Raw genomic sequence first — 24,134 nt, 5'->3', positions numbered from 1 at the left:
AATATATGTACATAGTGGAATTGCTTGCTCTTATTTTACTGAATTTCAGTGCGAGGGTGTGATTTTTCAGAAAAACATGAAGAATTGTAGAGCAATTGGAGAAAGACTCCTTTGTGTTTTCTTTTCCAAATGACTTAATTTTAGTAAACTGTTTCTTGTATAATTTGGTTTTGATAACAAAATGAGTAAGGGCAATGGTGGGGAAGCTTTATGGCTTTAGCAGGGATACGGATGGAAAATTATTAAAATGATATTGTTGTTGTTGTTGTTATTATTAGTTCATTGCTCAAAATCATTATCCATCACAGAGACCTGCTATTGGTAACAGTCAACCTCAAGGCACAATAGCAGAGATGCTGGTTCAGCGATGCAGTGCTGGCATATGATCACCTGCAGTTGAGGGTTTGGGAACTTGTCTGCTTTCTGCTGCCTTTTTCAAGTACCAAATGTTAGTGTGTAGTTTCCTCATATATTAATTTTGAAAACAGTGTACACATAATACAGGATACTGCTGAATTCTCCTCTAGCAAATAGAAAAACCAAAACACGGGGAAACATTGAAAACCAAAAACAAGCTCAAGGGCTTTTGTTCATTGTCTTGGGATTTATAACAGAGGGAACGCGGTGATGTTGCCATTTAGAAAGTGACCTTGTGTGGCCACTTGGAGAACTAAAATGTTGTTGTGGTTATGTAAAAATTGTAATTTATTTTGAAAATGAGTTCAGTGAAGGGGACATTGCAGTATAGAATCTGCATGTGCTGGTGTGGGATTTGTGCGGTGCTACTTCAGTCGGTGTTTACCTTTTACACTCGCAGAGCAAAGGCAGAGTGTTCAGGGTGTGGACCTGAATTTATGGGCTTTGCTGTGTTGCTGTACATGAGAATTTAGGATGTTGGTATGTGAGGCAATGGTCTTGTAAAATTGGGTACAGTCAACATCACAGGAGGATTCTGGAAAATATGACGCTGAATGGACAAGCTGTGCTATTCATTTGTGTCCCTTGCAGTAGAGCATCTTCAATTATTTAAATCTTTGAAAGCTATGAAAAATACAGAAAAGTGTGTAATTTTCAAACATTTGATTTTTTTAAAAAAATATTTACCTTTACAAAAAAGCAGTTCTCTTAATGCTTCAAACAGAATTTTTACCTTATTTCTCTCAAAGTAGGTATTATTTGGGACTTACTGTATAGCTTCAAGAAGAGCTTAAACACATTTTGAGCATTTAAATTACATGTTTTTATTACACATGTTTTTGTTTTTTACGATTTGAACACTTTTTAAGAATAAACTAAAGATGAACAGCTTGAAACTAAATGAATATGATACTTTTTGAAATTATTTTACGTTTGTCATTCCAGAAGGGCCCTCATTACACCAATATTTATAACTTGCTGTTGTTTTTACAAATGTGTTTGGCACTTGTGACTGTTTCTGGGCTTTTGGCCAGGTAGTAATTGGAAACATTTAAGATCTCACTATCAGATTCTAAATGCACCAGAGTTGTATCCCATATAGGCTTACCACATGGCTATGATATGGGGGTGCAGAATAGGTAGATATTCAAACAAAGTAAAACATCTGGAGTAAGGAACTTCATCATATTCCGTTTAAGGCTAAATACTAAAATTGTTATTGAGAAAGCATCCTGCAGGAGAGCTATCTGACTTGGACCATCATCTGGCACATGCAGCCATACCCTGATTATTGTGCTGCTTGCCACTGTTGAGATACCCGTGCCGCATGTAGAATCCTAATGATGCTTATTTTCAGAAGAAAGGACTGTACTGCAGGTGACTTACCTAGCAAGAGACTGAGCAGCCTGCCCAGCCAAATTCTTATCAGATTGTGTAAATTAAGCATGGTATCTGCTTTTCCAAAAGAGTGCAATGCTGATGACTCAGTTGAATTGGCAGTAAGCTGCAAGTTCATATGCTGATCTCCCCTAAATTAGTTTTCAACTTTTTTTATTTACTATGTTCAGCCTTGCTTAGTATAATTTATTTGTTACCTACAGCTGCAAGTTCCCTCTACACTAACTGGAAACTTTCTTCCTGCAACATTGTGAGTGCCATGTTATACAATTGGCACAGATATGGATTTCCTGAATTCTCTCCTGCTTCATTTTTTGGGATACTTTGTTCATGGCTAGGTTTTATAGTATGGTGTCATATTCGTCAGTGAATCACATGCTCTTCACTTGGAGTTAGGATAGCAGACCTAGGTAAGTGGGCTCATCTAGTGTGGCCACCCGCCTTTCAAAGCCTCTGATATGTGCAGTGACCTCTTCCTTTGCCTTCTTTCTGAATTCTCTCCCAGTGGGCAGTGAGGGATGAGTTATCTACAGTAAGACATGGCTATGGTCATTTGCACTTGACATGCTGATCAGTCAAGGCTTCGGTGCAAAGTCACCAAGTCGAGGGAGGTACTTCAGTTAAAGTTACTGGCTGTCTTTTTGTGAGGGACTCTAGGTCAGGATACCACTTCACTGTGTAATGGAGGCAGGGGGAGGAAAAGGAGCAGCTGCCATCACTACACAGAGCTTCTCTGTCTCTCACGCAATTGCTCCATCTCCTGTCTCATCTTGGTTTGTTTGGCATCTTTTCCTAGAGCAGAGCATGCCATAGCACTGAGACTGTTGTGATTTATCCGGAGTGCATGTAACTAGTCAATAGATCACACTTCCGAGAGGAGCACTGTCTGTGGCAAGAAAATGTATTGCAGTACATTAATCCACAGTGCCCATTCCAGCTGTAAAAGAATGGATGTGGGCAATAATTCATATTGCAGCACTTGAAAGTGCTATTGGTGCACCTGGGCCAGATAACTCAAAGCCTGATTATAGCCTCTTCTAAGTTCGGGGACTGAAATTCACAGTTTTTTGGTCTATATTTGCTTCCAGAAAACATGACTGCAGGTTGAGATAATCTTTCCCTTTCAGAAGGCTGCAGCTCTTTTTTTGAACTGCGACTTTTATTTTTAATTTCAGCTGAAATAAATAATTTTTTTTAGTATGATTCATTAGTGTGTTTGATACTTTAATTTAGTTTGCTTTCATAATTAAGGTCTCTCAACTGTTCAGGAATGCAATATTAATTTTATAGTGTTTGAGAACTGGTAAGTATATAAATAGAACAAAATTTTATAGGACTGGGTTTTATTGTATTTTCATTTATCACTCTATTAAAAATTAATCGGAAAATTCTAATAAGGTTTTGAAAGTTGCTCTAGTCATTGCAGCAATGACGTGTTTTGAAAGCACACTAATTTTCACTGTTATTTTGGCACTATTGACACAGTAGCGTTGGATTAGGTAGGGAGGACTGTGAGTAGCAGGAGTGGTGATGTGGAAGGGTGGAAGAGGAAAGCAGTACCAGCAGAGTGTGCTGAGGGGAGGGATGTTGATGAGATTTCCCAAATGCATTAAATATTTTTTCTTTCTCCCCCATGTCTGTCTCCAAAGCCGTTACAGAGAGATATCGTGTCATTCTTCCCAAAAGTCATGTTTCTTATTGGCATAAATTCTTTGGGCTTTATTCTGCTAGATAAATCTTTATTTTTCATTTAATTCTTATTTGCTTTTTTATTTGTTTGACTTTGTTTCATTTTAATAATGAGCAGCATAATTCTTTTCACCTAATTTGAACCTAGACTGTATGAGGCAGAGCTGAGTAAATCTCACTCTCTTCATTTTATTTTCCTGCTGATGCTGAGAGGGGGAATGAAACAGGTGATACTTTTGTATGGAATGATAATGAAATAGCTTCCATGATAACAAGGAGTTGAGGAGCATATTAAGCAGCAGCTGATGTCAAGTTACACCTCAGGTGATCAGTAGGTCCAAAAACCTAAAATGACTTGTCAAGAGTCTTAATGTTACCTGGTTTTGTTTGCTGTTTGCAAATAAAAATCTGGAACAGTCCTGGAAAGTTCCAGATGACATGAAAACAGACATTAAAAATACTGACACGAAAGCTCAGGATCACCCAATTAATTAAAACCATGTCATCTTGACTGTAATTCTGAACAGAATAATGAACAGCCAATACCAGGGTTGATTAATGAAGAATTAAGGAAGTAATGTAATTAGAGACAGTCAACAGGTTTATAGAATACTCATCTTGTCAGAATAACTTGATTTTTAAAAAATTAAATTACAGATTTGGTTAATAAAGGCGATATTGTTCTTCACTAATGCATTTAATTTGATATAAAACAGTCTGATTAAGAAACTAGAATAAAATCAAATGGAGAAGAACTAGCTTATATATCTAAAACTGTTTTTATGGATTAATTGAATAAACATTTCTATTTGGGTTCTATCAGGAACAGTTCCACGTAATTTATAAAGAAAATGTAACTATGATAAAGCGGGCAAATTACAGAACATTGTGAAACTAGTAGAAGAAAAGTCACTTGAATAACAAATTGATTTACTAATTTACAGTGGTTTGAAATGAGTGATGCTAATCTATGTTTCAAGTAGGCCAGCTGCAGTACAATAAAAAAAGTAGACCATATGTACAGAAAGGGAAAATAAACCTGAGAATGACTGACTGATAAAGCTGTCACTTGGGCACTGGAACTAAAAGAGGTCCTGTAGTCCTTGGCTTGTAAACCAGACCAAAATTTCCCTCTCTTTCCTTAGTACTAGAGAATGTTTTAAAGCTTTTGAAAGTACATATTTGAAATTGCTTACCAAATTAGTCCTTTATCCCCATCTCTCCAATCCCTCTTCAAATCAGTATAGCATCCTGCTCTATAGAATTAAAAGTATGTTGTGCAAGAGGTTGTTGTCAGAAGGAGTAGGAAACCAAAATAAAAAAAAAATTATGGCAAGAAGTTAAAATCTGGAAAGAAAATCTTGTTGTCTGTGTGTGATATGATCAGTATTAATACTGGGGTAGAAATGTAGATGTGATTTAGGCAATGATTTCTCATGTGGTTGAAATTTATTTTCCTTCTTTCACATCTCCAGCACATATGCAAAAGCCTTCCATTCCTTTGTATACTAGTATTTTTCCATTTCAGGTTACCTTTGAAAACTATGCCATTTTATGCATTTTATTTTTTGAGGACATTAATTGGTGAAAGCTATTTCATTACTCTTGGAAATGACATGCTTGATTATCATGTAGACATAATTTCAGATACCATAATGGTACCATGAGTATACATTTTGCAGTTTATTATTACCTTTATTTTAGAGAAATTGTGCTCAATGCAAGGGACTGTTGAAAATATATTTGACAATGTACCTTCTTTTGTCTGCAAAGTGAACTCTAACAGTTAGGCTGAAATGTCAGAGCACAAGCATCCATTGGAAGTATGATGTGCTATATTCACAGTTGACAATTTGTAGCATCTTAGACAATTACAAACAAATAAACTAGTTGAATTGCACCATGTTTCCTTGAAGTAATGACCTTCGAAGACAGCGCAGAACTGTAATTCAAGAAACATGGTTGCTGTTTGTGGCCTGATGATGATGGCTTGTCTGATGTCACTTTTTTTTTTTTTTCTTTTTTTTAGGAGCTAGCACTTTTGTTGTACTGGCTGCAATGAGATCTTGGACTTATGTGTTTGAACACTTTCCACAGATAAATAATAATGATAATCTTATACAGTGAAAATCACGTTAGAGATTAAATTTTTATTCATTCAGTGACAAATTTTATTACTGATGTAGTTTTTGGGGTCCTGTAGGCAGACCTTCCCCTTGAAAATAAAGAAGGACAACTGCTTTGCATTGAGCTCTTAGTGTGACCAACAGTTCTTTGTGTCTGTCCACGTGGAGTCTATCTGGTGTTGATATAGTGGATGGGTGGGGAGTATGGAAAGATGCAGCAATCCTATTGTATAGACATCAGTGGAGATCAATTTATTCCTGAACTTTTTTTTTTTTTTTTGGCTTAGCCCTTGTCTATTATCCTTTGAAAATTAGGGAACTTGGTCTTAACTCAAAGACTTCTTAGATTGCTATTACCAAGTTTTCTTTTTTTTTTAACGCAACCATTCCTCCTGCTTCATCCCCAGCTCTTCCTCCATTTCAGCCTTGAAACATAATTTAAAAGTTAAGAGCAATAAGCAAGTGGATGCTTCTGTCCAAACAAAGAGTGAGGCAACTAATAACGTGTTGTAGAAATTACTCGTATTGGATAATATACTTGTAGGTTTGCAGTTCATTTGGTGATGAATATAGTCTAAGAACCTATACAGAAAAGAAACAAGTGAAAAATTTCATAGATGTGACTTACCTTGGTTAGCAGTAACTGGAAAAGATGGTGGATGCATACTTGAAAGACAAGTTGAGATGGTAGGCATTTTTCATTGTCACTTTACTGACATGCTTATTGAGAGCCTATACCCATAGTTTACACAGTGAGAAAAAAATATGTACAATAATACTATGTAGAAATCAGTAAACCATGATGTTTATACCTTACTGTGAATTATTTAGTCTTGAATTTACAAGTTGTCATGTGCCTTAAATAAAATCAGTTCACAAATTTAAGGGTTTTTTCTCCTGTGTTAATTTGATCTGGTCCAACAGTGGGAAAAAAAGTGCTATCACTTCAATATTGCTTTCACAAATCAACTTACTGTCTCTGTGTGTTAAGAAAGGATTTGGAAGTTTAAGGTTGGAATTCTGTGATAACTGTAGGCTTCAGCTGGCCTACTGCATCCCTCGTGATGCAGGTTCTGTGGAACCCCTACTCTTTCAGTGCACTCTGAAAGTTTTCTTTGTGGACAGACTCAAATTAGAAAATGTCAGATGCTTCTGTTATGCACTTTGTTGTCCTAAAACTAATCTCTTGGACACTTTACATATTCTCTCTGTAGACACATGTGCCAATGTGTGCTTTTCCACCTTTGAAGAGCAGCCAGTAGTGCTGTGTAAGGCTGTTGGGTACGATGGGCAGGCTTCTTTTCTCCTGTTTAGACCATAACGCAGGCCAGGAAACAGATGTGTAGCAATTGTAGTAAAGAACAACTGCAAAAAAAAAACTTGTAGTACTTACAGTCTGTTTTTTTCAGCCTTGGGTTGCAAAAAAATCTGCTTTTAAATATCCTACTGTTACTCTCAGCAGTCTTTCTGTGTTTCATGCTATGCCTTACTCCATCTAATGTGGACTTGTAGTGTGGGTTAAATATAGTATTGACAGCTTACGAAGAAACTATTTTGCTTCTGGTGCTGAAGGTCTGTTTTTTGGATCAGGATTTGCTGAGTTGTTTTCTGCACAGAACAGTTGCTGGTACTCCAGCAACTCCAGTACTTGGGGTACTCCAAGCACTGCAACTTCTGTCCTAGAAGTTCCTCTCAGTTAATATGATGGCATTTAAAAAACGTGAAAGTCATCCTATATGCTTTTTTGTTGTTGTTTGAAATTCTAATAATTGAATCAATCTCTTTGAATTTAGCCATTTTGGGAGTAGTCTCCCTTATGGTGAACAAGATCATAAAGGAGAACATGGGCCTGGGCTGTTGCAGAGGAAGATTCCTTGACAGTGGGGGCTCTGAGCACCCTTACAGACAGGCAGCATTCAGAAGCAGAGCTCTAACACAGTGCCTAGCCTTTAATATTTTAATTTCTGCAAGTGAAGTGTGACTTTTCATCCTTGGTAAAGTGAGTGTCTGGCTATTTAGCAAGGGACAAAGCATAATGCCATCATTGGACAGATGTATTGTCAACTTGGACAGGTGATATTTAAGGAACCTGAAGAGAGAAATGACCTGGCAGCATAACAAGACACATCACAAGTGACTGTCTCAGAAAGAATGAGAGCAAGACAGACAATTTCCATTACTTCTCAGTGTTAAGGTACCAGCATTATCCCCTGAACAACCACACGCTCCAAGCAATAATCATGCACTGTCTTCTTCTGTACTAATATGAAAGTGGAATTCAATCTCTTTGACACATATTGCTTCAGTTCCTGTCTTGTCAAGTTGTTTCTCTGCTAGAGCTTAGCTGATGTATAGTGAATGGGCTTTGTACACTGACTGAAATGGGGAAATAGTTATCCAGATTCCTTTGATGCTGGCCACAGAGGTGCCTAGAATATGCTAGAAGAGAGGCTTTTTTTTCTGGTAGACCTGAAGTTATTGCCAGTTAGGAAAACAGTGAAACTGCAAGCAATTCTTCAAACTGGCTCCGCTTTTGGAGTCCCTTTTTCCAGTCTGATCCAAGTAGCCTGTTAGCTGTGTACTGATTCCCATAATAGCTTGGAGAGAGGCAATTGCTCTTTTTCCACTTCTTCCTAGCAGTGTGTAGTGTGTGTGCACATGCTGGGTTTTATGGCATGGTTTTGTGCTTCCCTTTTTTTTTTTAGTTGCAAATAGAGAGGCTCTACATTTTTGTATCAGATACTGCCTGTCAATGACAATGTGTACCATCATTTGCAAGACAAATTTGTTGAGGAGTTAGGATAACTGCATCTTTTTAGGTTTACAGAGCAAATTGAAGATACTTTTTCTCTAGTGTGACTGCATCAGTGCAGGAAACTGATACTCTGCCCTAGCATGTGCCTGATCAAATAGTAGGTTGTGAAACTCTTATTAGAACAAGCACGAGTAGCTTACAAACCAGGCAAACCTTTCAGGATGTTCTCTGATGAATGCCTAGTAGACCATGTGCTTCTGTTTACAAAATGTGTGTGTGACAGCTCATGCAGCAAGACACCAATGCTGCTGCACTTACTTTTTCCTGAAATTGTCAGTAAGGTGTATTCTTTGATATGTCTTTTCTGATCTAGTTTGATTATCTAAAAGCTATATTCAAGGAGTACAGGATAAATATATACATAGTTGTATTTATTGCTTTTTTTAGCCTGGGCCACCTACATTAGTTGACATTGTATTTTTATGTATAGATTTTTCCATCTTGCCTTAAGGAAAATAATATCATAATGCATATGCATAAGGAAATTGAATTAAGGTTGTTACTGATACCTCAAAGGCAGCATTTCTCAACTTTTGAATACTTTATTTTGCTCTTTTACTATAATATAGCTTTTGTGCATATATTTTGCTATAAACAACAACAATAGACAAGAATATCCTTCAAATTCTTTCATTTAAAAGTTTCTGCTAGCAGTTAGAGAAAAAGAAAATTAATAAAATGTGTTTTGACATTTAAAAGATAATTATTTCCCTTAAAATTCATAAAAGATGCATACACCTAAATTGTTTGACTTTGCACATTTTAGAGCATTGCTATGACATTTCTTAGTGAAGTTAAAGCAAGTTCCTCTGTAGCAAGTTTCACCTCTGTTTCACAAGCTAAATTGCATTAGAAGAAATGACCCTCCAACTCTTAAGAAGGCTACATAGTTGCTTGTCATTTGCATGTCTTTCCATATCCCTTTAGATCTTAGATATAAAGCCAGACATGACCAAGTTTGGTTTCCTGTGACTTCTTATCTTTGGGCTTGCAGTGAGTTTTTTTGTTGCTGTTTTTGTGGTGTTCATGGAGCATCTCTGAATTAATTTCTTTGTAGAATTCTGTGACCTCTGGATTTGTATTGGTGGTGATGCTGTGTGTGTGCCAACAGTTAACAGACTGGATCTTCTGTAGCTTCTGGCCCTCAGGCCTTTTGCTTTGCTTGAAGGATCCTTCTGCTCTCTTGACAGTTACACAGGGACAGAGAAAAATCCCAAAAGTGTTAAAAGCCAGCATTTGCTTACCAAAGCCCATCCCCCCCATCCTCTACTACATCAGCATCAGCTGAAGTCCTTATACAAGAGAATAAAATTTCCTATTTTAAAATAAGAGTAGGGGAAAGGAATAGAGGTCTTGAAAGGCACTCTGCTATCTTGGATTTTCTTAGGAATTAATTAGTTCATAGACTTTACCATCGCAATAGCTACTAATGCTCTCCTCTCCCAGCTGCGTCCAGGCCATGCAGTTCAGCTCATGTTGTCTGGATGGTGGAAGACTCTATTTCTTCCTCCATGAGGCCACTAACATTCAGAGGCAGTTCCCATGTCCTCCAGGGGAAGATGCATAAGGGTACAGCTTCCTGTGGGCTTAAGGGATCAGAAGAGACGAAGGTCATGAGACACAGATTTAGCAGTTAAGATATAATGTAATGTAAAGCTGTGGAAGAGATCAAGGCACTGCAGGATGTGAGAACCAACCTGTCCCTTGCAATTCCATGCTACACTTATGCTGTTGAAAGTCTGGTATGCACTCCAGTAACTGAGTTGCAGGGATAGGCAAGGGGCAGCTCATTCTTTAGGGCTGGAGTCAGGAAAAAGCATGGGGCAATGAAGGGTAGTATGTTTATTCATCTACCTTTTGCAGGGAAATTATTCAAGGCATAGATGGAAGAACCAACATAAATGGTTCCTGAGCGAGCCATGGTGAAAAACATACTTCGAGATCACTCATTGTTGCTTAGCTGCTTTAAAAAGGAAAAAAAAAAAAGCAAAAAAAAAAAGCAGACTGATATTCTCAGTTGTGTTCAAGGACAGTAGTTCTTTGGACTGCAGTGTTGAATTGAAATCTTGTGGTCCCTGATTGCTTCCAGCAATTGCTTATGAATGTCCATCACCATTCATAGTTGTTGCTGGCAGTGTTTTCTGCAAAAGTGTTTGAAAGAAATAGAGAAGCCTTTGTTTTGAGATTTAAAACTGGGTATGTGCACCCAAACACATAGATGTGTTGAGATATATATCAATTGCTAGAGAAATATTCTGATAGCTTTGTAAAAAAAAAAAAAATTGGTTTCAGCTTACTGAAATGTTTTTCTGTAAATTGTTGTAATATGTTTAATAACTAGTCAGATGATTAGAACTCTTTTCTTTTCCCCAGTGTATTACAATAGACAGGAAGGGAAAAAATCCATACCTGTTGCTTTTTCTGAATTTGAAAAAATAGACAAAAATAGATAAAGTAGACAAAAACTGTATGTTCCTGCCAGGTATCATTTGCAAAGAAGCAGACACTTATTTTCAGTATCATTTTTCCAAATTGTTGTCTCTGCATCATAGTCATGTCTTGGTCTCAATCAATCATGTGAGAGGAGTAAATAAATTAAACCAGTCAACTGGATGTCGTCAGCAACCTGAATTTACCTTACTATTTAGAAACCCCTGCATTGTAAGGATAGGTTATGGTGAGAGAAAGAACTATTTAATCTTAATAGTTAAGTCAAGGAATTACACTAGGATTAAATAGAAAATAAAAATTTAAAAGCAGGTAAATTGTAAATAAATGCAGTTTGGAAGTTAGAAAAAAATATGTAAGTGTCAAAGAAGTATAATTTAAGATTTGAGTTTCCAGTTAAAGATGATAAGGGAAGGAACCTATTATGTTTTGGGTTTTATTTCCTAAAGATATTCTTAAAGCTAGAAAGGGTTTTTGAGAAAATATAGAATTCCTAGAGATAGAAATTATACTCATGGCATGAATTTGTATATGCCAGTCACTGATATCAGAGAGGTTGGATTTTCTTGCGCTATGGATGTGGTGGAGTAATTCTGTTTGTCAAGACTGCTGCTAATCTTTGCTGGGGAAAAGAACGACTGTGCTTTTTTATTCCCTCCAGCCCCTCAGTGTATAATTTGCCTTTTAGGTGTTCTGCTTTTAATCTTTCCCAGAAGTACCAGTCACTAGTTTTGTATTTCCATCTGACATCATTTGGACTGGACCAGTCTTTAGATCTGTGGTCAGAAAGTCAAACTGTTATTAAGAGTACACTCAAGTATTCCATCAGTGGTAGATCTGGCAGCTTGTGAATGCTTCCTGAAAGGCACCTGCTTCTGTCTGGAGGGTAAATGGGTCGAGGCAGGATAGTGGAGTTTTTCAGTTGTTGCTATTGCAAGTAATTTCACTGTTTCAAGTACATGTTTAATGATGTTTCCCTTGTGAGCAGTATTCAGTGATCTCAAAACCAAACTCCCACTGAGGCATGGCCAGTGAAACCTGACCTTGAAATGATAATGCAAGCCATGCTGAAAATTAATTGCTGATAGTATTCTCTTTGCTGTTTGATTTTTAATGAATAAAGAGATACTGCAAATTTTAAAGTTTTTATAGGTGGGATGCAAATTTCCTCTTTTTACTTTTTTTCATTTCTAATTGATAGCTCAGTTGCTCTTGATGCAGATTATTGAAGATATCTTTTAAGAACTGTTTTGATTTTTAAAGTTCCATTATAGAATATAAAGGAAATACAATGGTTTAATGGAATTTAGAAGCTTAATTCATCAGTTTAATATTATACTTGCAAAGCACATAATTTAATTTAACAGTGTCCTCAGAAAAAGTTGTGCAAGTCTAATTTATGTTGACAAAGGCAATACAAAAGTATTTTGCAATAAGCAAGGCACTAATACAGTGCACAAGAAATTGATTTCATATTACACTTTTGTATAATTAAGTAAAGTGCTAACTTCGAGGTATTTCTTATGACAGCCGATAAGGTTGTATTTCTTGTGCACTCTTGCGGTTACTGTTTAAGTTGAAAAGCACATTTAATTTAAAAATGTTTGCTACCAAGCATGCTAATATAATTGACACTAAAAAAATTTTAGTTTTATATATTTCATTGTTATTTGAAGTAATTCTGTATAGATTTTGTTTCCTTGTTGCTGTAATTCAATTACAATATTGTGAATATCCCACATTTGAAACATTGCTCAGCTTTACCTTGTCCAAAGTTAAGGCATCTTCACTGTATATTGTTCACCAGCATTTATGTTACAATTTAGCCTTTTCCTCGTGCTCAGCGTGATTGCTTACATATACTGTCCTTTGTCTTTTAATAATGGCTTTATTCACTTCATAAAATTAGCTTTGAGTTTTAAAAGCAAGTTATAGAAGTATCACTTCAGAAAGGTCTTATCTCAGGCTTCCAGTCCTGTCTCTTTTAATCTGGAAGATGTAAGTTAAGGTGTTTTGTGATGGATGGATTGGTGGGTTTTCAGATGAGGATGTGGTTTTGGTTTTGTTAAGAAAATATAAAACAAGGCAGAGGATACAAGGCTATTTTCCTGATTTTCTTCCCTTCAACCCTTTTCCCTAGAGCTGATGGCAATGAATTGGATGTGCTTTACCACTTTACTTGTTTTTCTCATCAACTCTCCAACCCTTGGGTATTCACTTTACACTTTTCTGTTGTATCAGGATTTCAATTTCCAGTTAAGTGTCTGATACTGGACCTGGAAATTTAAATACATCTATGGATGTGGACTACTGTGAATCAAAGGAAGGCTGTAGTCCTGTCCTGCCAGCATCACTCTCTGCTTTTATTCCCCTTGTAGTCACTCTTCTCTATAACTCCTGTCCCAAAATGCCTTAGCAAAATTTATAATTTTACAGTTTTGTTTTTCTTTGTTTTATATGTTTTTGTCTTCTGTTGACAAGGCAGAAAAAAACAAATTATTGGAAGAAAATGGGAGCTTAACCCATTCATTTCTCAAAAATGAACTTCTGATGCGAAAGAAGCAAGGAAATGACCATATCCAAAATAAAATAATGGAGTGATTTACTGTTTCAGTTTATTATTCAATTGGAGTATCAAAAGTCATGCCTGATTATTAAAGGATGTGTTCAACACTTGTTGAAAATAAAGAGAAGGGGCTTCCTGAGTCACAAGTTTCTGAGCTTTTGGCAGGACAATTTCTAAAATTTTTATCCTTTTCTTTAAGCACTGATAGAATAAACCCACATGATCTGACAACAAAAAAAAAATCTGACACAAGCCTGATAGACACTTTATACAGTGACCACAGAATTCTTGGTGTAACCAAAGCTCTGGCTAATTGGGATGACCTTAGCTCATAAGAGGGCCATCGGGTATGACTTACTGGTCTTTATAAATAAAGTTTCGAAATTTTCTCATTTTATTTAGACTAGCTAGAAAAATTCATATTTTAAGAATATTGCATTCCTTAGGCAGAATGTTCAGCTGATGCTTCGGACGTATTACAAAGATTCAAAAATGTTAAGCAGTTCAGCTTTCATGAAACCTGAGGTCAGGAAATTGCATGCATTCTCAAAACATAGAGACTACACCACCAGGATTATTCTTGAGCAGTATTTTCCTATGTTTCCTGTTAGGAAGAAAATACTCTGTAGTGGTATGAATTTTACTTCTGTGTCGTTTCCATATAAACACAATGAAAACTTTTGCTTCGGTATGCTTCTGAAAAAACAGTGGCTTTGCTGCTTATAATTGTAAAAGCTTTGTGTCAAGTTGATAAGTTCCAAACAGCCATTGTTTCCTTTCTAAGTAGCTCAGTTCAAGCAGTTGAAAGAAAATCATAAAGATAACTAGTTTGTTTTTCCTAAATTTCCTATAGCTTAAATGCAATTTCCACAGAAAATAAGAGCTGAAACAAGAGCATATAATAACTTTAAAGTTCAGTTATCTCAAGAAACTAACAATGCAGATGGACTGAATGAGAAAAGATTGAATTACTACAAATGAGATATAGCTAATAAATGGGTGAAATTATTTCCCAGGTAAGAAGTCTAACTTTTGAAAGACAAAGTTTGCTCCTTCTACTAAAAAGTGAAAATAGCAAAAATTAAATAACATCTTTGATTCATAATCCTTTTTTGTCAAAAAATGAAAAAAATTGTTATCAAGAGTCACAAAAATAAAGTAGTTGGAATATCAACTTGCCACTGTATAAGAAGGAATAATAATATTTGGTGCCTAGAATGATTGGAAAATCAGCAATAAAGCACAGTATTATTGTTCCAGTATATCTGATGTCTGAGAATTTAAATACTCTAGTATTTTGAGCTTTTTAATCAATCATATTTTCTTTTCATTTTCTCAATTTTGAATTCCTAAGAGCTAGAGTGCTTGCAAAGATTTATGACAGAAGAGTGATCTATGCCACATAAAATAGTCCCTGAGTTTTTTAAGGCAAGAAATAACTTGGGATTTGTCACATGAGTACTTGAGAGAGACTAACGTAGACGAACAAGAAAATAAAATCATTCTAGAGGCTTCCAGTGTGATAATATTTTTTTCCTCTGAAGTGTGGATGTACATCAGTTGTATAGACATAATTAGAATTATCTGTCTTAAGACTTCCAAAAATATCATTGTGTTCCTGTACACGTTTTTATTGCAGGCTATTGTTTTCAAGTACTGGTGAGTTCTTTCCTTTAAACCAAACAAGGTTTTGCGTTACTTAACTTCCTTCCAATAAGTCTACCTAATTTTGTTTCTGTATGCTGACTGCAAACTTTGCTTTACATATAGATGGCTTGAGGCATTATTGTCTTTGTCTTCTTACCGTTGCATATCTCCTGGATATTGCCACCTTGCCTTCCACAGCCTTCCCTTTGCCAGGAACAGCAGAAAAGATCAAACGAGGCCTCTTTGCCTACTGCCAGGCAAAGCCAGACGTGCATATTACTGTGAGTCCCCCTTGTTGGCAATTTCATTGGAACCGCTTGACTTTTTCACTGTAGCAAATAAGATCTGCTCATTGTACTGGTGGAGATTTTGGGGAAGAGAATCGCTGGCAGGCAGGCATTAATTAACTAACTGCTGCACTGCTAATGCTTTCAGGGCAGGAACAGGATTTTGATTATATCTCTCTTCTTTCCTTGGACATATATCTGCAAAAGGGTATTCTGCCTAGATCATGAAATGTGAATGTTTTAAGATTACCTGTGATAAAACTGTCTAGAGAAAGAGACAAAGGCCAGGTGGCGCTGAAACTGGAATTATGAGTCAAGCTACCTGTTTCCAGTTTCATTCTGAATCCCTCAGTAAGGATAGTGATATTAATGTTAATATAAGGCAGTAGGTCAAACTCTTTCATAACCATTAACTATTGTACTGGGGTTTTGATGTGTTACAGTGATGCTACACCTCCTGCCTTATGGTAACTGCTCAGTCTTCCCAAGGGAGCTGGCATATTGACATGCACTGCAAATCCCAGAAAATTATTTGACTGGCTAGAGAAATGTCAGGTTTGTCTAACGGCATCTGACGTGTAAGCTGTAGACATCAGACTCATATCAACCCATCTGATTTAGTCTGTAAACCAGCTACTGCCCTCAAACTGTTTGAAGTTAATTATTGTCTGTAATTTTTTTACTGCTAGTTTAAAAATAATGAATATGCAGTGCTTAGAAACAGTCAACTGTGTATTACCGAGCTTTACTACTTTCATTCTCTAGCATGTAAGAAATTATTTGGCTTTTTCTTGGGTTGAATTATGCTGTACCATAAAGGACTGTAACCGTACTAATTTGCTTGAAATGGAGTTGAATTTATCGCAGCCAGCATGAGCTTGCATGTGTTGTTTTTTTCCCTGCCTCATTTCGCAAATAGAAAATAAAACAAAAATTAATTTTCCCCTCTCTGATCTTGCAGTCCCCCCATCCCCAACCCATAGAAAAAAAATTATCTTTAGGAGTATATTCAGAACTCACATTAGTAATAACACTTCATAGCATTCTAGTCTAAAAAATGCAAAACCAAAAAAATGAGGCTCTGTGGGCTTTTTGAGGGGAGCGGTGTTTGTTATTTTATGCAATGATAAAAGGAAGTACTGAAGCATTTTTTTGTAATGGGTGTCATATGAAGAAAGAATGTTGATAAAGGCCAGTGTCTTTCGTGTCTATCCGAGCACTCTGTGACAGCTACTGTTGTCTAACCATCTAACCCACTTCCCCCTCCTCACTATAGGCACTAACCTTATAAGCACAAATTCTTTAGAAGTTAATGGCCTGTTATACAAGTCTAAGCATTCATGGTGATGGGTTATTAAGTTATTAAATGTATTTTGCTATGTAACTGAACCTCAAGTTGTTCTGGTAAATAATCGCTTAATTTGTTAGTTTAAATTGAGCACATCTATTTTTCTGCCTCTAGTCCTTGTTATGTTAGGAGTGATATTAAAATGTGAGTCTGGTAATTATCAGCATAAATCTCTTGCCTTCCCTGAGATAGTAAAAGAAGCATAGATCATCAGGTTTTTTTCCCTTGGAAATAGAATTTTAAAAATTAACAGATTAAAGAAGGCAAATTCAGTGACAGTATGTTCTGTCGAGACCCTAACATGTCCCTGCCAAGCCTCACTGAATTTCATTTTACATTTTGAAATTTTTGGAGAATTTAATTTGAATTGAAGCTAATGTTACTGACAAGAGGAAAACAGAAGCAATTGCTTTGCACTAAACAAGTTTGAATGGTTGTTAATGTGAATGACTTTCAGGCAGTGAATGTCAGAGAACAGTAGATTATTTTCTTTACCTCGGGCATTTTAAACCATCTCCTGTGGTAGGCCTGACAGTTTTTTTTTTTTTTTCCTCTTGAACACGGAAAGCAAAGTAATTGGAGTCTGGTAATTTCAGCCCATGGCTGATGAAGATAAATCATAACGAGCTACTGGAATGCACACTGACAGTCCACATAGGGCTACTAGAACATGAACTCACACTAATGCATTATTCAAATTTTATTTCCCTCTGATTCATATTCTAGAAGGCCCCTGAAACTGTTAATTATGAAGCCAACTGCCATTTGTTATTCTGCAGAAATTTTATGCCAGAAACCAATAGCTTCAAAACAATTTCACTTTGTTCCAGGACTTGGGCACTCGAACACCACACTGCTTCCTTGCCATGCCGGGGCAGGTGTGCAGGCTCAGCTTGTTCGTCTGTGGCGAGTCAGAGCTCATTTTGTTGCTTTCAGGTGAAGTGGCCCCCCATCTGAAATGGGAACTGCTCCTCATGGCAGGTGGTCACATAGTTCCATCCCAGCATTTGTTTCCATTAAGCTGTGGCTGACTGGGTGCAGAAACTCATCCTGTGTGACACAACTGAAGCCTAGTCCAGCCAACTCACCAGGCTTCATCTGGATTCACCTGGTCACTTGGGGTTAATGCTTGACCCAAGGGGAGGAATGCAAAACTGGCCATGGGATAGGAACGTGGTGATGCAGTTTTACAATTCCAGGGATTTGTGCCCATTGTGACTTTGTACCTTCTCAGCTGTTCCTAGCTGAGGATCTTCTACCTTTGATCCTCACAGCTGGTCTGGGCAGTCTTCAGAAGCAGGACCTTCCAACTGTATGTGATGGCTCTAGCACTATCCTTTTCTGGGAAGGAAGAGCAGGTACAAAGCAAATATTTCATGCGTAAAAATTCCTCATCCTGTTGTTTCAGCCACTGAAGTGGACACAGATGGCAGTAGCACATCACTGGTTGGGGGAAGGTGTGAGGGGACCAGTGGGAATGTAATTTTCTCTTTGGCTACTCAATTTTTTGTACTTGAATGTAAGCAGTGATGTAGTTTGCATCTGCAGCAAATTACCCACTAGGCAGATTGACTTATTTCTGTGGTCTCAATTGCACTTGTAGTAATGCCTGATGAAATTGTTTATGCAAATAGTGTATTAACTGAGAGACACAGTGTGGTATTGATCAAAGCTATTTTCTTGTTTTGATGCAATTCATCCTATAGTTTCTGCTGAGGAGAAATATTGGGAGCCTAAATATTTCATTTCAGTCGTTTCAAAATGAAATGTCTCTACTTTGATTTTGACACAATGTTTTGTTTTCAAATTGAGCCATGCTACTTTTTAGAAGGATAAAAATTACCTAGCAACAATTAGATTGCAATATCCAGAGAAATAGTTTTATATTAGTTTTGCTGAAAGTAACTTTTCCCTTTTTTTTTCTTTTCTTTCCCACCTTCTTTCTTTTTCTTTTTTAAATTATTATTATTTTATTTTGAACTGAAAATTCCTTACAGCTCTGTATGTGAGCATTCCTTGGGGTCACGCAGAGAACTGTTTCGTTTTACATCTCAGTACCCGGTTTCCTTCTCCTGTGTTTCACAGCAAGGGAAAAATTCATTGCCACTGGTAATTTTCAGGGGACCTGAAAACAAGAGGAGTAGAAGGAGTACTTTTCTCTGGGGGAAGCCTTCTCCTCTCATTCAGGGCTCCCTTCCCCATGTTTCTGATTAAAGATTTCACCTACCACTTGATATCAAAAGCCCTGTGTATATCACAGCAGATATTTAAATGAAGAAAGGATTTTTTTTTTTTAAGGAAAAGGAGAAATTACCTGTTGTGTTTCACAAAAACTTTAACGGAATGTTACAAAAGTCGGTTGGCTTACACCCTAGATTCAACATTTTTCTTATGCCTGGATAGTTTTGCCATGAGTTCTGCAACATTTATTCTCCCTGGGAAACTTTGCCAGTGCAGAACACTCTCCCAGTTAGTTGGTCCATCTCCTGCACCTCTGTTTTGTGGCTGGGAAGTTGTGATTTCACCCTGAACTCTTAAACTTCCCGCAGAACCACACTGTGTTTGCTTCTGCAGTTGCCATGTGCTTCAGGGTGCTGCTTGTACCTAAATGAGCCTGAATTTTGAGGCTTATGGTTGGGAAAGAAAGACCCCGGGGCAGCAGGAAGGAGAAATTCTGGGGATTCTAATGCTTGAAGGATTTTGCAGCACCAGCTGAAGGGTGCATACAGACTGCAGCATTCAGCCTGTGTATTTAAAATGTTACTTAACCAACTCATTTCCCTCATAGCTCTGTGTTTATAAACCTTATCACAGTTGCAGAGATTCTGTGCAGGCTAGCTTGGTACAGGTGCTCCATCAGTGGTTTCTGACCACAAACCACTAGTTTGTTTGGTAGTATAATGCTGGTACTTCCATGTAGATCTAGTATCACTTTCTGGATGATAATTAATTGGTAGCTTAATCTGACATCCTTTGAGAATGTTTTGTTGCTCCAGTTTGGATAGTTTGGCAAGTGAGATAAGGGACTCTGACCAAAAGGAAATTTGACCTTAACATCTGCAGCTTTTCTCTGCAGACATCTTAAGGTCATCTGTGCAAGGATTATAATTTTATAACCCTTTTGGTTAAATTACTTTATCTGAAGTACTAGAACTTTAAATTGTTGTGAAGGACTGTTGTGTGTTAGAAAGAAATAATATTTTTAAGTGCAAGTATTTTAACAGATGCTAAAAAAAGTCATGTGAACCAAGAACAGTCAAAGCCCATTTTTAGAGAGATAGTCATCAGAAAGAAAATTTTATGTCATAAATATTAAATCTGTTCTTGTGTAGTCATTGATTTCTTCAAAATTTGCCATGGTATCATATTGAAAAAAACCCCATATTATTAAGCATATGTACCACATTATTGACCACTTCTTGATGGGTTCTAAAGGTCTTTTTAAAATCTTCTTTCTAGTTATTTTTAAAACTATTTGTTATGTGAAGTTAAGAAAGTTTGGGAAAATCTACTTATTATCTGGGAAGACATGCAGTAAGGTGAATTATAATTCCAGGCTCATCCACTTGTGAACACCACTGTGGTGTTTAAGAACAATACAACAGTGAGCACAAAAACAAACAAGGAAGGAAGAAGTAAGAAACGGGTTTGTTTAACAAACAAACCATCTGTCTCATGTCATTCAGTAAGTAATAGATCTACTTTTTTAATGGTTGGTGCTAAGCTAAATAATTATAACACACCCCAGTAAACAATGAGGACACTATATAATTTTAAATCAAAATTCAAGTATAGTAGTGTTTTAAATTGCTTCCTGCTATAATCATAAAACACATAATTATCCAGTAGGCTTACATGGAGAAGCAGTATGAGTGAGAATTGGCAAAAATATTTTTGCTTGCTTTTCTGTACAAACTGTGACTTCCTAAAATATATCATAACAATTGTCAGCCTTCAAAAAAAGGCTTTTGTCATGAGACGTACTGCTCATGCACACAGAAAAGGAAAATCTCAAGTTGATATAGATTATCTTAGTCTTCTTTTTTTTATCCTGTTTTTCGACAATGCAGAATCTGAGTAAGGGGACTTGTGGATTATTTTTTTTAATTAATTTTGAGTGTGGGTTTTTTTTTTTTTTTTTTTGTTTGGGGTTTTTTGAGTTCTCTGGTTTCTTCTCCTGTATAAATTTATCTGGTAATTGAAAATCTTGTGTTTGATCTCTCAATTTATTGCTATGGAAATGATGGTTATTCCAGAAATTCTTGCTTTCTTCATTTGTTGACTGATTCAGAAGGGAGAAAAGGTGAAAAAAAAAACAACACCCCAAAACATCCTTGATGAAGAAAGGGGAGTCTTAAAAATGACACTGCATTTAGATTCCATGTGTGATTTATAGGGATACATATAATACTGATTCTAACTATTTTTAACTGTATTTGTAACATGAGCTGATAGTGGAATTTCAGCAGTAATTGTGCATTCGTTTCTGACTTTTAATACATGATTAATTACTTCCTTAGTGCATTTGACTGCTATTCAACATTTGAGTCAGCAGAAATATCAATGATTTCTAATGATGTGTGGCTTTTAAGATAACTTGCTAGAACCAGTCATGTTATATAACATATATAGGCAGGGCTTCAGCTGAACTTCAACATTCAATGATACCTATTTATCCCAAGCTGCTTGGATACAGCAGGAAATCATGAATGAACTAAGTCAACATTACCAGTAGAATTCAGATCTTTGAAGTCCAGCCCAGGTGAAAGCTAATGGAAATGGGGACAACTAACAAATGTTTCTGGCACTTTATTCTTTAACTGCAGTAAAGATTTGCTGGAGAAAATGGTCATAAAGAACCTAGGGCATTATGGAGGAAATCTGTGTTTCAGAAACGTGAACTACACAGCACTCATGTAAAATGTGTCGCATCTCCAAAAGAAAGCTCAGAAGAAAGGTAAAAGCATGACGAATTCGGCTGTACTTGGCTGCCTACTTTTTTTCTTTTCTTGCCCTGATGGAGAGGGATGTCATAGGAGGGAAAACGGCTTTGAATAGAAACCAAAGACCATGGACAGTTTGCACAGCTAAATTATGGCAGGACTTGCAATTAACCCCAGATAAAACAGCAAGTGTGTAAAATAAAATAGGATACTGTGAGTGGACCAAAACTTGTGGAGAATAAAACTCTGATGGTGAGTGATGTAAAAAAGCCAAAGTAGTGACACCCCTGAGAAAGAAAAACAAGCAGGCTCTCAAATAGTTGCTGACGATTTCTTTGGGCCATGTCCAGAGTGTGGAATTTAGGATAATCTGTATGTTGTGGGAAGCTGCTCTTGATGATTTTCTTGAGCATGATCTTGATGACTTTGATCCAACCTCACCCTAATGATGGCCTCATGAGATGCATGTTGGAACTAACTTGTAAAGAGATTAATAAATCCTTATCAGCTACCTTCACTGGGGTATTAGTACTGTGTAGAAGACATATGGGTGGTGATCTTTTTGGCAGCACTTATTCCTGAGCCAGCACCTGTTCCCAAGATGGCACTGTTTGGCAAGTAGCTTCATTCCTAGCCAATGCCTGTCTAGTGCTGTTTGTGAGGTCTCTTTCCCTCTATGTTCTTTTTGTCACTGTGTATCCCACTTGCTGTCCAGCCAGGGAATTGCTATGAATAAAGGGTCATAAGAGAAGAGTACCTAATTTGCTCTGCCCACACGAGATGCTCTGTGTAAATAGAGAGATAATGGAAAACTACTTTCTCTCCTGAAAAGTTAATGTGAATGACACATGGATGTAGGCACAACCAGTATTTGAAAGAGAATTTTGTGAGAGTGACTAATCTTCTTTAGTGTAGGAAGGCAGGGTTGCCATACAGAATACTGAGACTCCCTTACATTATTCTTACCTTTATTTTTCTTTTTTCTTATTATTCTTGTTTGTTTGTTTGTTTTCTTTAGGGTTTTGGGGTTTTGTTGTTTGTTTGTTTGCTTTGCTTTTTTCTCTGTTCTGTTAAATTCTAAAAGTGAGAAGGACTGGAACATAACACTTCTGCAAACTGTCATTATTAAACCCTGAAAAAGTGAAAATTTGACTATGCTGTTGCTTCTTTCTTTCCAAAACCAAGTGTATTGGGTTTCAGGCTCCTACCCTACAAGTCTACCCTGAGGAATAAGACGTACATGGGGAATTTGCAAGGTCAGAGACAATATAGCATAGAAATCTGCTGCTTTTGTTTTGAAATCTCAAGTATATATTTCCTGCCTCTTTATTTAGTGAAGATAGATAAAGGCTAAATGTAGCAGAAATTGAGCTTAGAGGAAGTTTCTAACATAAAAACACAGATTTTTAATAGAACTTGGCAAGTGGCTGTTGTCTTTCATCCAGAGATCACAATCTACAGCGTGTACTTTGGGGTTTGCAGCCATGCCTGGCTGGACAGGGGAATTTGGAGTTCTCTGCCTTTCATCTTTTTAAAAAAATGTCCTCATTGGTTCGATTGCGTTTGACCAAAGGATACATGTATGAAAACTTTTACTTATTTGAAGGGAAAAATTGGTGCTCCAAGGTTAGGGACTAAATTAGTTACATTAAAAAAAAAAAAAAAGAAAAAAAGGCTCGCAAGGAAATAAAATTCACTTGCTGCAAAACATGCATCAGCAAGATGTAGAATCCACTTTCTTTTCCTAGTTCTGCCATGAACATTGGGGTTATGTTTTATATACATATGAACAATGTATTTGATGTAGCAGCAGCAAGTAGCCATTCTTTACATCAATTAAGACCAGAGTGCCACTATTAAAACTGTTTTATAGCTAGCAGGCACCCCATATTGTTTGCACAGCAAAGCAGCAGTTACTGCAACTCACATTTTTGGAGTGGGAGGTGTCTTTTGTGTAGCTTATCATTTTCAGTCCTGAGGTTCCCCTACAGAACTGAGATGTTTATTAATAAATAGCAGAGTATACTGAGTATGTATCCTATTTGGAAGGCTGCTGATTTTGAGCTGAGGACAAGAAAACTTGTGGTGAGTTCCTGGCTTCCAGCCATAGTTTTTTTTAAGTGGCATTGTAGTTTCTAAATATGCATGTGCTGTTCCCTTAACAGATCACACTGAAGTTTTTAGCTTATCTGTTTCCAACAGATTCTTTAGATGGAGATATTTGAAAGGTCTGGTAGGTGTCCCCTCCCTGGGTAGTTGCCCCAGAAACCCCTGACTTTCAGCAGGGAGGAGGAAGAGAGCAACTTGCTTGAACGTAAGCCAGGATCAAAGTTGCTCAGAGCCGCAGGTGCTTATCCAAGTGAAATTGGCTTGAGCTGTTCCAGGGCTCATTCCTCCTCTGAGGGAGACGGGAGACCCACATATTCAGTTGGTTTCTCAGTATAAGATGA

At 36.9% G+C, this 24,134-nt stretch overlaps 1 protein-coding gene across 13 annotated transcripts in view; it reads left to right on the top strand.

Annotated features, from left to right (window-relative positions):
- The window catches only part of PTPRK (protein tyrosine phosphatase, receptor type K), a 396,664-nt gene that overhangs the window by 229,564 nt on the left and 142,966 nt on the right, over window positions 1–24,134 (top strand). The window lies entirely within an intron of this gene.

The sequence above is a fragment of the Empidonax traillii genome, unplaced genomic scaffold, assembly GCF_003031625.1.
Source record: "Empidonax traillii isolate 1590-97213 ecotype Southwest subspecies unplaced genomic scaffold, ASM303162v1 scaffold72:size2462915, whole genome shotgun sequence".
NCBI classification, from domain to species: domain Eukaryota; kingdom Metazoa; phylum Chordata; class Aves; order Passeriformes; family Tyrannidae; genus Empidonax; species Empidonax traillii.
The sequence above is the reverse complement of the archived record's forward strand: the minus strand, read 5'-3'. Positions and strand labels throughout refer to the sequence as shown.